Source organism: Malaclemys terrapin, chromosome 15, assembly GCF_027887155.1.
Source record: "Malaclemys terrapin pileata isolate rMalTer1 chromosome 15, rMalTer1.hap1, whole genome shotgun sequence".
NCBI classification, from domain to species: Eukaryota; Metazoa; Chordata; order Testudines; family Emydidae; genus Malaclemys; species Malaclemys terrapin.
This window is the reverse complement of record NC_071519.1, coordinates 28075950-28087811: the sequence shown is the minus strand read 5'-3', so window position 1 is coordinate 28087811 and position 11862 is coordinate 28075950.

Here is an 11862-nt window from a genome sequence, read left to right as displayed (position 1 = left end):
GTCCATCCCCCTGCACCAAGGCAGGATGAAGTATACTTTCAGGGAATTTCAGAGATGAAGCCGATTCTCCTCTCGCATTGGTTTAATACTGATTTCACTCGACTAGCGTCAGTGGAGTTGCACCGGATTTACGCCTAGTAAGGGCGTTCAGCAGGCCTGTGGTCTGTGCTTAGTTTGTTTCAATACTAAAATGGGGTTATTACTTTGGGATGGGAGTGTCATATTCCCCCATAACACTTTTTATTAGAGAGGCTCCACACCAGAACCCCAAATCTAAGCACCCCACACTCTGAAGGAAGTTTAGATGAAGGTCTATACTTTGCAGCTGGTCTGTAGTGGGGAGAACCAAAGCTCTGAATGTGAACAGCCTACACTTTGGATCTGGATTCCAAAAAGAGCTCAGTCCTCAATTTTTTTTTTTTAATTAAGGATTTTGTCAATACAGAGAGAGACAAAGAGAGAAAAAGCTTAAAAGCAACAAACCGGTAGCCTACGAGCTGAAAGGATCTCAGAAACAGCCCTGCGGGACTGAAAGTGATTAAGGCACCTTCCAAGGTGGAGTAGTCTGTTCTCACACGTACTGAGAAATATATGCAGAGCTTTTCAAACTGGCATTAAAGCTGAAGAATGAAGACAATAGCATGCAGTAACCCAGCTCAGAAAGAGGCAATTTGGTTTCTACCACTCTGGGTCTGGGTTAGGGAGTGCAAAGGGTTCAGGGCTAGATTCTGATCTCAGTTCCGCTGATGTCAATTCGGAGTAACTCTCTGTGTCGTCTTATAAAACTGCATGATTTTAAAGCCAGTCTTGTATGTTGAGGGGGCCTGGCTCCTGATTTTTGAATGTTTGGGGTTGGCAGCACTGGGCGATGAGGAGGGAGTGTTGAATGCCATGACCTTGTACGCGTTAATTCCACCACAATTGGAGCTGCACCAGTAGTCGCAAAGTTGGGGAGGTTTAAGGGGGCGGAAAAACCTGCTGTGGCTAAAGGGGTGTGTCTGATGAGCACAGGGGAGATGAGTTTGTTACAGCCCCAGCCAGGGAGCAATTGCTCTTTAGCTCAAGCGACAGCAACTCATACTCTTCATCTCTGAGGTCCCCAGTTGACACCCTGGTGCATCAGGCAAGATGGTGTCTGTCATGCCTTTACACGCGCGCAGAATCATGTGTTCCTGCAGAATCATGCAGTGCCTGGAACTGCTATCCATGCAAAGAGGGGGAACGATTCTGATCATAGCAAATGGACAGTAGTCAAAAGCAGACAGGCCTGCATTATATCTGCTTGCCAGCTTCCTGCATGCTGGGTTGTGCTTGCCTTGAGTCAGCAGAGTGGGTAGTGCCCTCTTTGTTTTGAGCCAAAAGCATCACGAGCTTTGCCTGGCTGTTGTACATGAGCTCTGGGTAGTGTCAGTTTTGCCTACCCCCTTTCTGTCTCCGCTGCTTGTTGCAGAATCCCATTCTGCCCTTGTCAGCCCCTAGGGTGCTCCTGGTTTGGTAACCATAGCTGTATCGTGCCCAGTGAGCGAGGGCTAAATTCACCTTCTGTGTTGCCCTGCTTCCTGGCCACGCGGCTTCTGAAGGGCTGCCGTTTCACAGTGGACATGGCAGAAAGGGTTAAAGGAAAAAGCCGCCTTCTTTGCTTTTTCCATTTGTGCACCTCACTTTCATTGAATGATGGTCAGAAAATTCCTCGCCGACACGTGACCCGCCTCCGATTTGTTACCTTTGGCCTCTGCTGTGGATCGATCCTGTCCTCACCTGTCTGAAACATGAGCCCGGCACAGTCTTTCCGACCTCGTTAAGAGCTGCTGTAGGGGCTTGATTGCAAGTAGTGCCCGTGCCTGGGAGGGTGGTGGGGAATTCTGAGGATAAATAGCAATCGCCGGCTGGTAGCTTGTAGGGTGGGCTGTGTCTTGACTCCCAGTGGGGGGGGCTATAGCTCCCCCCAGTAGTTCAGTCAAGTCAGGCCAGTGCACCGACACTGCTCCACGGGGGCACAGCTGTCTTTTTCATAGGATAGACTTAGCGTTACTACAGGCTGTATCTGTGTCTTGGGGTCATCCCAGCCCGAGGAGACAGACTCACGCTAGCTCTGCTCCAGCTAGCCTGCTAAAAATTGCTGTGTGGCCATTGCAGTGTGCATGGCAGCTCGGGCCAGCCACCCAAGCTCAGACTTCGGGGGTCAGGCGGGCTTGGACTGGGGCGGATAGCCCACCCTGCCACCAGTGCCACAGCGTCCACACTGCTATTTTTAGCACACTAGCTCCTCCCTGCAAATAAGTACATTCTTAACCCAGATTAGCCAATTCTGATTAAGGTAGAAGTGAAGACTGCAAACCGTTGTTTAACTCAAGTTAATATCTTGAGTTTAATCCCTGGCTTCCCTACAATCTTTCATTTGAGCTGCTATCCTGAGTTTAAAACTGAGCTGCCATGTCCTCACTGCAATTTTAGCCTGAGTTAGCTAACTTGGGTTAGTTAACCCGAGTTAGCACGCCTTTTTTTACATAAAGACATGCCCATTTCTGGAGGATGTGTTAATATTTGTTTAGGGTGCATGTGTGTTTTGCCCAAGGCACCCCAATATTTCCTGCAGGGTGCATCTCTGTCTCATGCATAACACACCACATTAGGGATAGTGTATACCCATTTCTCCCATAAATAAGGCAGGGCACAATCCCTGACTCACAGGCTACACCCATGTTTGGAGCTTTTAAATCACCCTTCAGCACTTTTCATCTGAGGAACTCTGGGCCCTTTACATACATGAATACGCTCAGCTTCACAACACCCTTGCAAAGTAGGTCAGTGCTACTAACCAGGTGTAAAATTGAAGGAAACTGAGGCACAGGCAACAGAGGTGTTGAAAAATTTTCAATTGGAAAAAATGGCATCAAATCGGCTTTTTTATTTTTTAAAGAGTTTTGTGAACCCAATTTGGATTTATTTATTTTTTAATTGTTTTAAATGTTTTGATGGACATGACTGCCAAGAAATGGAGCCTCTTGGGTTTTTTCAGCATATTTTTGTTAGGATTTTTATTCATCGGTTTCTTTCCCCCCCATTTCTTGTGTTTGATTTTCAGTTTTAGTTTTACTCCCTTGCACTGACTCTCACAGCAGCTCAAGGCTGGGAACAGAACACCGCCTGTCTGCCTGCCTGCCTTGTGCTTTAACCACTGGACTATGTGCTCTCTCTTTACACACCTGTCTCTTACCTAGGATACACCAATGTGCTTTTGTAAGAGAAGCCCCCATCTCAGGGATGCTTGTGATGAACAAATATATAAATAATCCATATTGCAAACAGGGACTGTATAAATCAATCCAACAAAAAACATAGTAATGATCCATGACCATAAGAGTGCTTTTCCTAGATCCATTGTACAGTGCCTAATTTCAAACTACAGCAAGTAAAACCAGTTCAGGGGCCTCGTTCCACTCTAGTTCACATCCGTGTAAATCAGGAATAAAGCCACTGAAGCCAGTGGAGTTACACTAGCATAAAACTTGTGTGAGAGAAGACTCAAGTGCTAGGCTTGTTTAAAATGTGAGCTGTGGTGCGTGGAGTGGGGGGTTAATTATAAACCTGACGTTAGCAATCTGTAACAAAAAATGGACCAAATATATCCCCGTTAAAGTCAACCGTACCTTCTTGGGAGAGGCAGCTAAGCCAAAGGGATGCAGGACTAAATTAGTTGTGTGAATTACAGGATTGGTGTAAATGGTTAACTAGTGCAACTTTGGTAATCTGTGGGTGTGCAAAACAAATGTGACATTGAGGGGATGGAGTGTGGGTGGTAGGAACCGTCACTAAAAGGAGGATGAGAATGCTTAGATTAGTTACTCGATTTTCACGCTCACTGAAGGCCAAATACCTGAGCTCAGTTCTACCAGAGAATAATAATAATTAATGGAGATATCCCATCTCCTAGAACTGGAAGGGACCTTGAAAGATCATCGAGTCCAGCCCCCTACCTTCACTAGCAGGACCAAGTACTGATTTTGCCCCAGATCCCTAAATGGCCCCCCTCAAGGATTGAACTCTCAACCCTGGGTTTAGCAGGCCAATGCTCAAACCACTGAGCTATCTCTCCCCCCTCTACTGTAGAAACTCTACTGACATTGACTAATTGACACTGATGAAACTGAGGGCCAAATCTGGGTCCCATTAAAGTCATCGGGAATCTTTTCATTGATTTAAATGGGACCAAGAGGTCCCTGAGAGCAGAATTTGGTTCTGGTCCAATGCAAGTTACGCTTACCAGTCTTCATTCCCATGAGTCATTTGTTATATTGTGGTAGCACTGGAGTGGCCCAGTCATAGGCCACAACCCCTTTGTGCTAGGTGCGGTGCAAACACAAAACAAAAAGCCAGTCTTGTACTAATGCAACACCCATTTATTTCAGTAAAGTGACTCCTGATTTACGTGTAACTGGGATGGGGGGGATTCAGGACCCTTTACAGCTTACAGCAACTTAAACTCCTTTTCTGTGCAATCTACACCCGTGTAATTCATACCATTGCCACCCCCAAGCATTCAAAACTCCTGGGTTAGCCCCTGCCCCCAAATCATGAAATTGGCTTAAAAATAATAAATGTTGCACTTTGGTCATGTGCTTTCTGGGGCTCTGAGCCTGTCGGGTGCAGTCTGGTGAGGTTTGGAAGCTTTTCTCTGCAGCTGTGTTTGTGTGACCTAGGGCAAAAGCACAGGACTGGGAGTCAGGAGACCTCATTCTATTCCTGGCTCTGCTGTTGACCTGCTGGGTAGCCATGGGGTAAAATGGAGATAGTGATCCTGACCACCTTGGTAAAGTGCTTTGAGATCTATGGATTATGAGCTAGGTGGTGGTGGTATTTATTAAAATGCCAGATGAGATTCTCCCATAATCATATGACTCCAGGAGCTGGGACTGTAAGAAAAACAATAAATATCCTGACACTTGCTGCAAGAAATGGCTACACTGAATTTACAGTATTGAAACCAAGGAAGCTACAGCATTTAGACCAACTAATCATCTGGCTCCCTGTTTATATCATCTCTGAGCTGAGCTCAGGATCGATAACAGTATCCCTTGGGATTAAACTCTGCTCAGTTACGGGGCAGCTCCTCTCTCTGCAGTGCGTGGAATTTGTAGCATGTAACCAAGAGCAGAAAATTGCCCCTCAAGGTCTCATTATGCATCAGCGTGCAACCCCATGCAGGATGTGAGGCTGGCATCCAGGATGTGAGCCTGTGCCGAATTTGCTCCCTAGCATTTATAGAATGGTTAACATCTTCAAAGCACTTCAGGAACATTAGCTAATTAAATAAACCTCATGACAACCCTGCAAGGCAGGGAAATATTTTCCCAGTTTACAGGTGGGGAAACTGAATTGCTCTGAGGTGAAGTGACTTGCCCGGGGTCACAGAGCCAGGAACAGAACTCTGGACATCCCTGGTCCCCCGGGTCCTTTTTCTTGGGATGCATCATCATGTCTGATAGAAGAAGGATCCATCTAGCACAACACAAACTGTCCCTCTCTTTCAAATGGAGCTGGAGGAAGGAGCTTCTGAGTTTGATAATAGAACATATAGTAAGGGAGGTAACAGCAAAGAATGCTCTGCCCTCCCTAGACTGATGTGAGGGGATCTCCATTCTCTACAGCATCCTCCAGTCTCTCACTAAGTCGGGGAGTGAAGACAAGTGAAGCTGGTGACACGGGCCGTGATTCATGCTTCAGGGAGTCAGGGATGGAAGGTGAAGTGGGAATGGCGTGAGTCACACCAGGAGAGGCGGGCTGTAAAGAGGTGGAATGAGGGAGAGGGTCGAGGGAGGAGTAAAGGTAGAGAGAAAGGGGAGGACAAAAACAGGACAGAGGGAGAAGGAGGGCAAGAGGGAGAGATTAGAGAGGAGAGAGAGTCCCTAGTGCACTGAGGCCATCTGTATCTTTCTGTGTCCACCTAGCAGCTGGCTGGTTTCTTTCCTGGAAATATTTGGTGCTTGGTGACAGGGCCGGACTCTTCTGTGGGCCCGGGGCTATTAGATTTTGTGGGGCCCCTGGGGGTTTGGAGTGCAGGTGTGGGCTCAGGGCTGGGGCAGGGAATTGGGGTGCAGCTCGGGATGGGACAGAGGGTTGGGGTGCCAGAGGGGGCTCGGGGTTGGGACTCGGTGTTAGGGTGCAGGTGGGGGTGTGGGGTCTGGGAGGGAGTTTGGGCACAGGAGTGGGATCCGGGCTGGGGTAGGGGATTTGGGTGCAGGTTCCGAGCTAGAGGCGCTTACCTCTGGCGGCCCCTGATCAACAGCACAGTGGAGCTAAGGCAGGATCCCTGCCTGCCCTGGCTCCGCGCTGCTCTGCTCCCCGGGGTGGCCGGCATGTCCAGCCCCTAGGTGGAGGGGCCAGGCTGCTCTGCGCGGTGCATGCTGCCTGTGCCCACAAGCGCTGCCCCCGCAGCTCCCATTGTCTGTGAATCCCGGCCAATGGGAGCTGCAGAGCCAGCGCTGGGGGTGGGGGCAGTGCGCAGAGATTCCCTGAACGCCCTTGCCTAGGGGCCGTGGTGAGCCGGCGCTTGTGGTTCCAGCCCCGAGGGCTGGCCGAGGCTCGGGGACCAGTGTCCAGCCCTCAGCGCAGAGACTTGCTGCAGGCCAGATGAAAAGAAGCAGTGGGCCGCATCCGGCTCACGGGCTTGCAGGGCCCCCCTTAGCCTGAGGCCCTGGGCTGCAGCCCCTAAAGCCCCAGCGTTAATCTGGCCCAGCTTAGTGAGGGCAGTGCTGAGTTGCAGAAGCAGCCAAGCACTTGGCAACCATTCCCTTGGTAGCCCTGTTTTTGGTGTTACACGAGCGTGGCTGTCTCCTCCCGGAGCTGTCTGGGCCTGAGCAGAACAGCACGGTGTGGAGGAGGCAGTCAGGCCTGGGAGAGGCACTGCTGGCAAGTCTGCAGTTGCAGGGCAGGTGGTAGGGCTGTGGCGCTCCATCCCCGCCCCTTTGGGAAGAGGGGGAAATCCTAGCGAGGCATCTGCTGTTTGTGCTCCAGGGCCACGTGCAGTGGGGCGGCAAATGCTTTGCGCTGATCCAGAGCTCGGGACGTGTGTGTGTGTGGGGGGGAGATGACGAGCTTCTCCTGCTTGTGGAGTCAGGTTCCTTCCCCCGGCCCCATCATTACGCCCATGGCTGGCACCCCCTAGTGGTCCACCATCCCTTCTCCTCTAGGAGCCTCCATCTGCCATCCTCCTAACTCCCTCTGCTGTTCTGCACACCCTGCTTGCCGTCCTTTAGCCTCATGGGACTGGACCCAGCTCGTCAGTAAGGCAGAGCAGCATGGGGCAGGTAGCTGAATGGCCCGTGAGCCCTGTTGGTTGATAGAGACCAAACTCCTGCCAAGGGCAGCAGAGTCGGGGAGGCCTGGCTAGGTCCAGTAGACGCTGAAAAGCCCCATTAGGCCATCCAACCCTTGGCTCTAGCTCATCTGCTGGGTTCTGGACCTTCTCTGTTCCTCCGTCGGGGTCACAGGCTTTGTCTGAGCGAGGGCTGCCGGCCCAGGATGCCATCATAAATTCACTGTGCAATACCATGGCCACATCGTGGACCTAATATGTTGCCCCGCTTTGAGGCTGCTGCAAGGGGTGTCAGTGAGGTGGGGGAAGGGGGATCTTGATTTCTGTCGTGGTTGGGTTACTGGAAATCTGTGCGCAACGCCCTTGCCAAGAGGAGCCGTGAGGAATGAGTCCAACGCAAACACTAAAGGGCTGTGAGCTCAGTTATTGCGTCTCATTGTTCAGAGGAGTTTTCAGGCTGAAAAGCCCCCGGGAAGTTAAATGGGGAAAACGTGTTGAAACAGGGATGCTTATTCGCTCTGTGGCTGGGCAAGACAAACATTCAGAACCTATTCTCCCTTCCCCCTCTGTGGCCTACAAAAATTGTAAATGCAGGAAAAATTAGGGCAGCTGGGAAGAGGGGTGAAGGGAGAGAGAGAGACCAAGGGAGCGGAAAAGAAAAGAAGGAGAAAAGGCAGAGGAAAAATGAGGGGAAGATGGAGGGTGAGGGGGGGGGGGAAGTAAAAAGAAGATGAGGCAAAAGAATTGGGGGCCCTGATCCTTCTCTCATTTACCCAGGAGTAACTTAACTAAAGTCAGTGATGTTACACCAGAGTAAAACCAGCAAAGAGTCCTGTGGCACCTTATAGACTAACAGACGTATTGGAGCATGAGCTTTTGTGGGTGAATACCCACTTCTTCGGATGCCATGTTCCAATACGTCTGTTAGTCTATAAGGTGCCACAGGACTCTTTGCTGGTTTTACAGATCCAGACTAACGCGGCTACCCCTCTGATACCAGAGTAAAACCGAGATCCAAATCCAGCCTTTTGCGTGTTTGAGAGCGAGCAAGACCCTGCTTTGCATTTAGATGCCTTGCCCAGGCTTGCTTGGTGGCTTGGCTTTGATCAGCATTTTTCCTCCGTGGCCGAGTTTCACCCTAGGTTTTTATGAGTGTTTAGCTGGTGGTGACAAGTGCTTGTGAAATGTCTCTGGGGAGCCAGTTTATCTCCAGTGAGCAGCAGCAGGCTGTGGGGGAAACGAAGGGGAAGTTGGCCTTCCCCAGGCTGCAGTACAATGAAGCTCAACTTTTCTTCAGTGTCATAGGTCAAATTTCAAACGGCACTTCAGGGGTCCCTAACCTGGCTGGCTGTATGGATCTCCTGCTCTTGTTGGGGTGGCCCCTTAGTGTGGTGGCCGTGAACAGGGGACCGGCTCCCAGCTGTTGCTTTGTGGGGGAATCTGGCAGAACCCAGCAACAGGAGAGATCCACATGGGACGGTTTGCCTGGCATTTGGGCTGGAATGGAGTAGGCACAGCTTGCCAGGGACAGCCTGGATGTGGCACCTCTCGCAGCACGGCTGCATCTAGACGAGGGGAAGCGTGCTGTGCTCCCAGACCTTGGAGCACCCATTTATTTCTCCCCCCCCCTTCCTCCCCTCCCTGGCTTAATGACAAAGTGCAGCCAAGAGCTCAGACTGTGCTCTTCTGATACTGAGCCCACGTCCCTATTCTCCCCCTCCTCCTTTAGAGCTGGAGTTCGCCACTCTCTCCCCCGTCCTGCTTCCGGCCCAACAGTCAAGTTATTCACCTCACGCCCTCATCCCGTCGCTATGTCAGCAATCCCGATGCTGACCCCACGGCTCGCTTAGCCTGCCTGTAGCAACATCATCTAGTTGGTTAACTCCTGCCTCGTATCAATCTTGGGGAAAGCGGGCAATTGCCCTCACAGTCCCAGCAGACGCTAGCTGGTATTCTTCAGAATGGCAGGCTGTAAAGTTCTCGTGCCTAGGGAATGTCCAGTGGGAGCAGCTGGCACAAAGCCCATGCCAGGGGCTGACCCATTGCCTATGACAGTAGATGGCATGGTGCCCATAGCAATAAGGGTCAGCTGTATCCTTGCTGATCGTTGTCCTATTGCCCATCTCGTCCCCATGGCAGGGTTTTCTACATAGCTAATATTGTTAAATTTGTATCTTTGCCTGTGGCAGCACAGGTTCTGGGGTAACCGCTGGCACAGTGCCCATGGCAAGAGTTGGTAAAGCCGTTGTGACAGTGCATATGGTAGCAGTTAGTCCATGGCCCAGGGTAGGAGACAGCAAAGTGCTCAGGGAAGCATGGAGTACAGCAGCTCTGGCTTTGATAAGCACCACAGATGGGGTGCTGCCAGCCATCCAGATAGCAGCGGGCACTACCCATGCTTACTATTTGCCATGGTGGCAGCTGGCACAGTAACAACAGCGTGTTGGCACAAAGGCAAGAGTCGGCATCCTTGTTGGAGGTTTCACCAGATGATACTGGTCACGGCACATGTTTAAAATGACACAATTTTCATCCCTGGTTCAATTGAGCTACCATTGGGGATGGATTAGGCCTACTACCTATAGGAAAGCAAAGTGTGGCTTCCATATGTGGCAGGCTTAACATAGCCAGTGGCAGACTCTCTGGCTGGTGACCATGATAGTCCTGGCTTTTATCTAGACCAATCTCCTCTGCAGTAATATATATGACTCAGGGGCCTAGAGGCATGATCACTTTCTCCTAACTGGAGAGGTTGGCTCCAATGTCAGGCCACCAGGTGGCAAGAACAATTGTGTCTCTGGTCTCTACATATCCATTGAGTGATTACAGGGAAGAATCATTCTTTCTGCTCTCAGAATCACTGGCTTAAATTTTCTGGTCTACGTTGTACAGGAGGCCGGACTAGGTGATCATAAAGATTCATCCTCTTCTGAAAATCTGTGAATCCGGACTCTTGGGTTCTGTTTCCAGCTCTGACACAGATGCGCTGGCTGACTGTCAAACCCCTTTCCCTCTCTGTGCCTTGATTTCCCCACCTCCACCATGGGGTGGGCGGGATGAGAATTCCTTCCTGTCTTTGAGAGGATTTATTCCTGAATGTTTCTATTGAGCTTCCAAGCCCTCAAATGGAAGTTACTCTAAAAGGGAGCAAAGCATTCTTAATCTGTTGCTTGGAATGCTTCTGACAGGAAAGGCCTGGCTGAAAAATGCACCTTGCACAAGGCTCAGAAAGCTAATCAACGTAGACTGAGATTGCTCCAAGTTGCCTATGGGACTTGGACATCCAGTTCCTATTAAAACGAATGGGAAAGGGGTGTCCAAATCTGCTTTGGAAATCTGTCCCCTCCCACCCCCGTGGTGCAGGCAATGTAGCCCAGGGCAGTGGCTCTCAACCCTTCCAGACTCCTGTACCCCTTTCAGGGGTCTGATTTGTCTTGTGTACCCCAAGTTTCACCTCACTTTAAAACTACTTGCTTACAAAATCAGACATAAAAATATAAAAAAAAGTATCATAGCACGCTAGTACTGAAAAATTGCTTATTTTCTCATTTTGTCTGCATGAAATTTTAGTTTGTACAGACTTTGCTAAAGCTTTTTATGTACCCTGCTGTAAAACTAGGCAAACATCTAGGTAAGTTGATATACCCCTTGGAAGATCTCTGCATACCCCCAGGGATACATGTATTCCTGGCTGAGAACCACTGGCCTAGGGAATAGAGCACTGGACTGAGACTCAGGAGACACTGGGATCTATTCTTGCCTCTTCCACTGGCGATGGGTGACCTTGGTCAAGTCAGTTCACCTCTCTGTGCCTCAGTTTCCCCATCAGGATAATGGTACTTAACCTCCTTTTGTAAAGTGCTTTGGGATCTACTGGTGAAAAGGGCTATATAAGAGCTAGGTATTCTATTTGACGGCCTGGAGCGCTCATCCAGGAACAAACAGCAAAAATATCTCCGCATATCCCAGCCAATGCAATAGTGCACAGAAAGAGGTGGGGTATCTGAGCTAGCCAGGTCCCAAACTCTGTAGAACCTGAGATTGATAGCAACACCTTGAATTGCTTGTCCAGAGAAGCAGATGGGAAACTTGAGTACAGGGGTAAGTCTGTTCCTCTCAAGCTGCTGCATTCTATGCCAGCTTATCTATCCATTGGGGTCTACAAGAGTAACCGCATCCCAGAATGGAGGTTTCGAAGGTATAGAGGATTTTGGCAAGGTCCACACCAGAAGAGGTCGCAGCTAGAGGTGCTCAGAAATGTTCTGCTAGAAAAGTTTTCCACTGGAAAATACTGAAAAGTTTTGCGGGAACGTATTGAAATTTTTGATGGGAAATTATCTAAGTGTCTCATTTCTCCTTTGTTGTTTTGACTTCTACGTTTTGTCATTATTGAAACATTTAGACGAGTGTTATGTTATATATTCCATTAATTATATGTCAAAAGGATAAGGTCAAAACCAAATATTTCATTTTGTGGAAAACTTGAGATTTCCACAATTCGTCCCAATTCAAGCAAAACAAAATTTTGAAATCTCGGTAATTCCTGC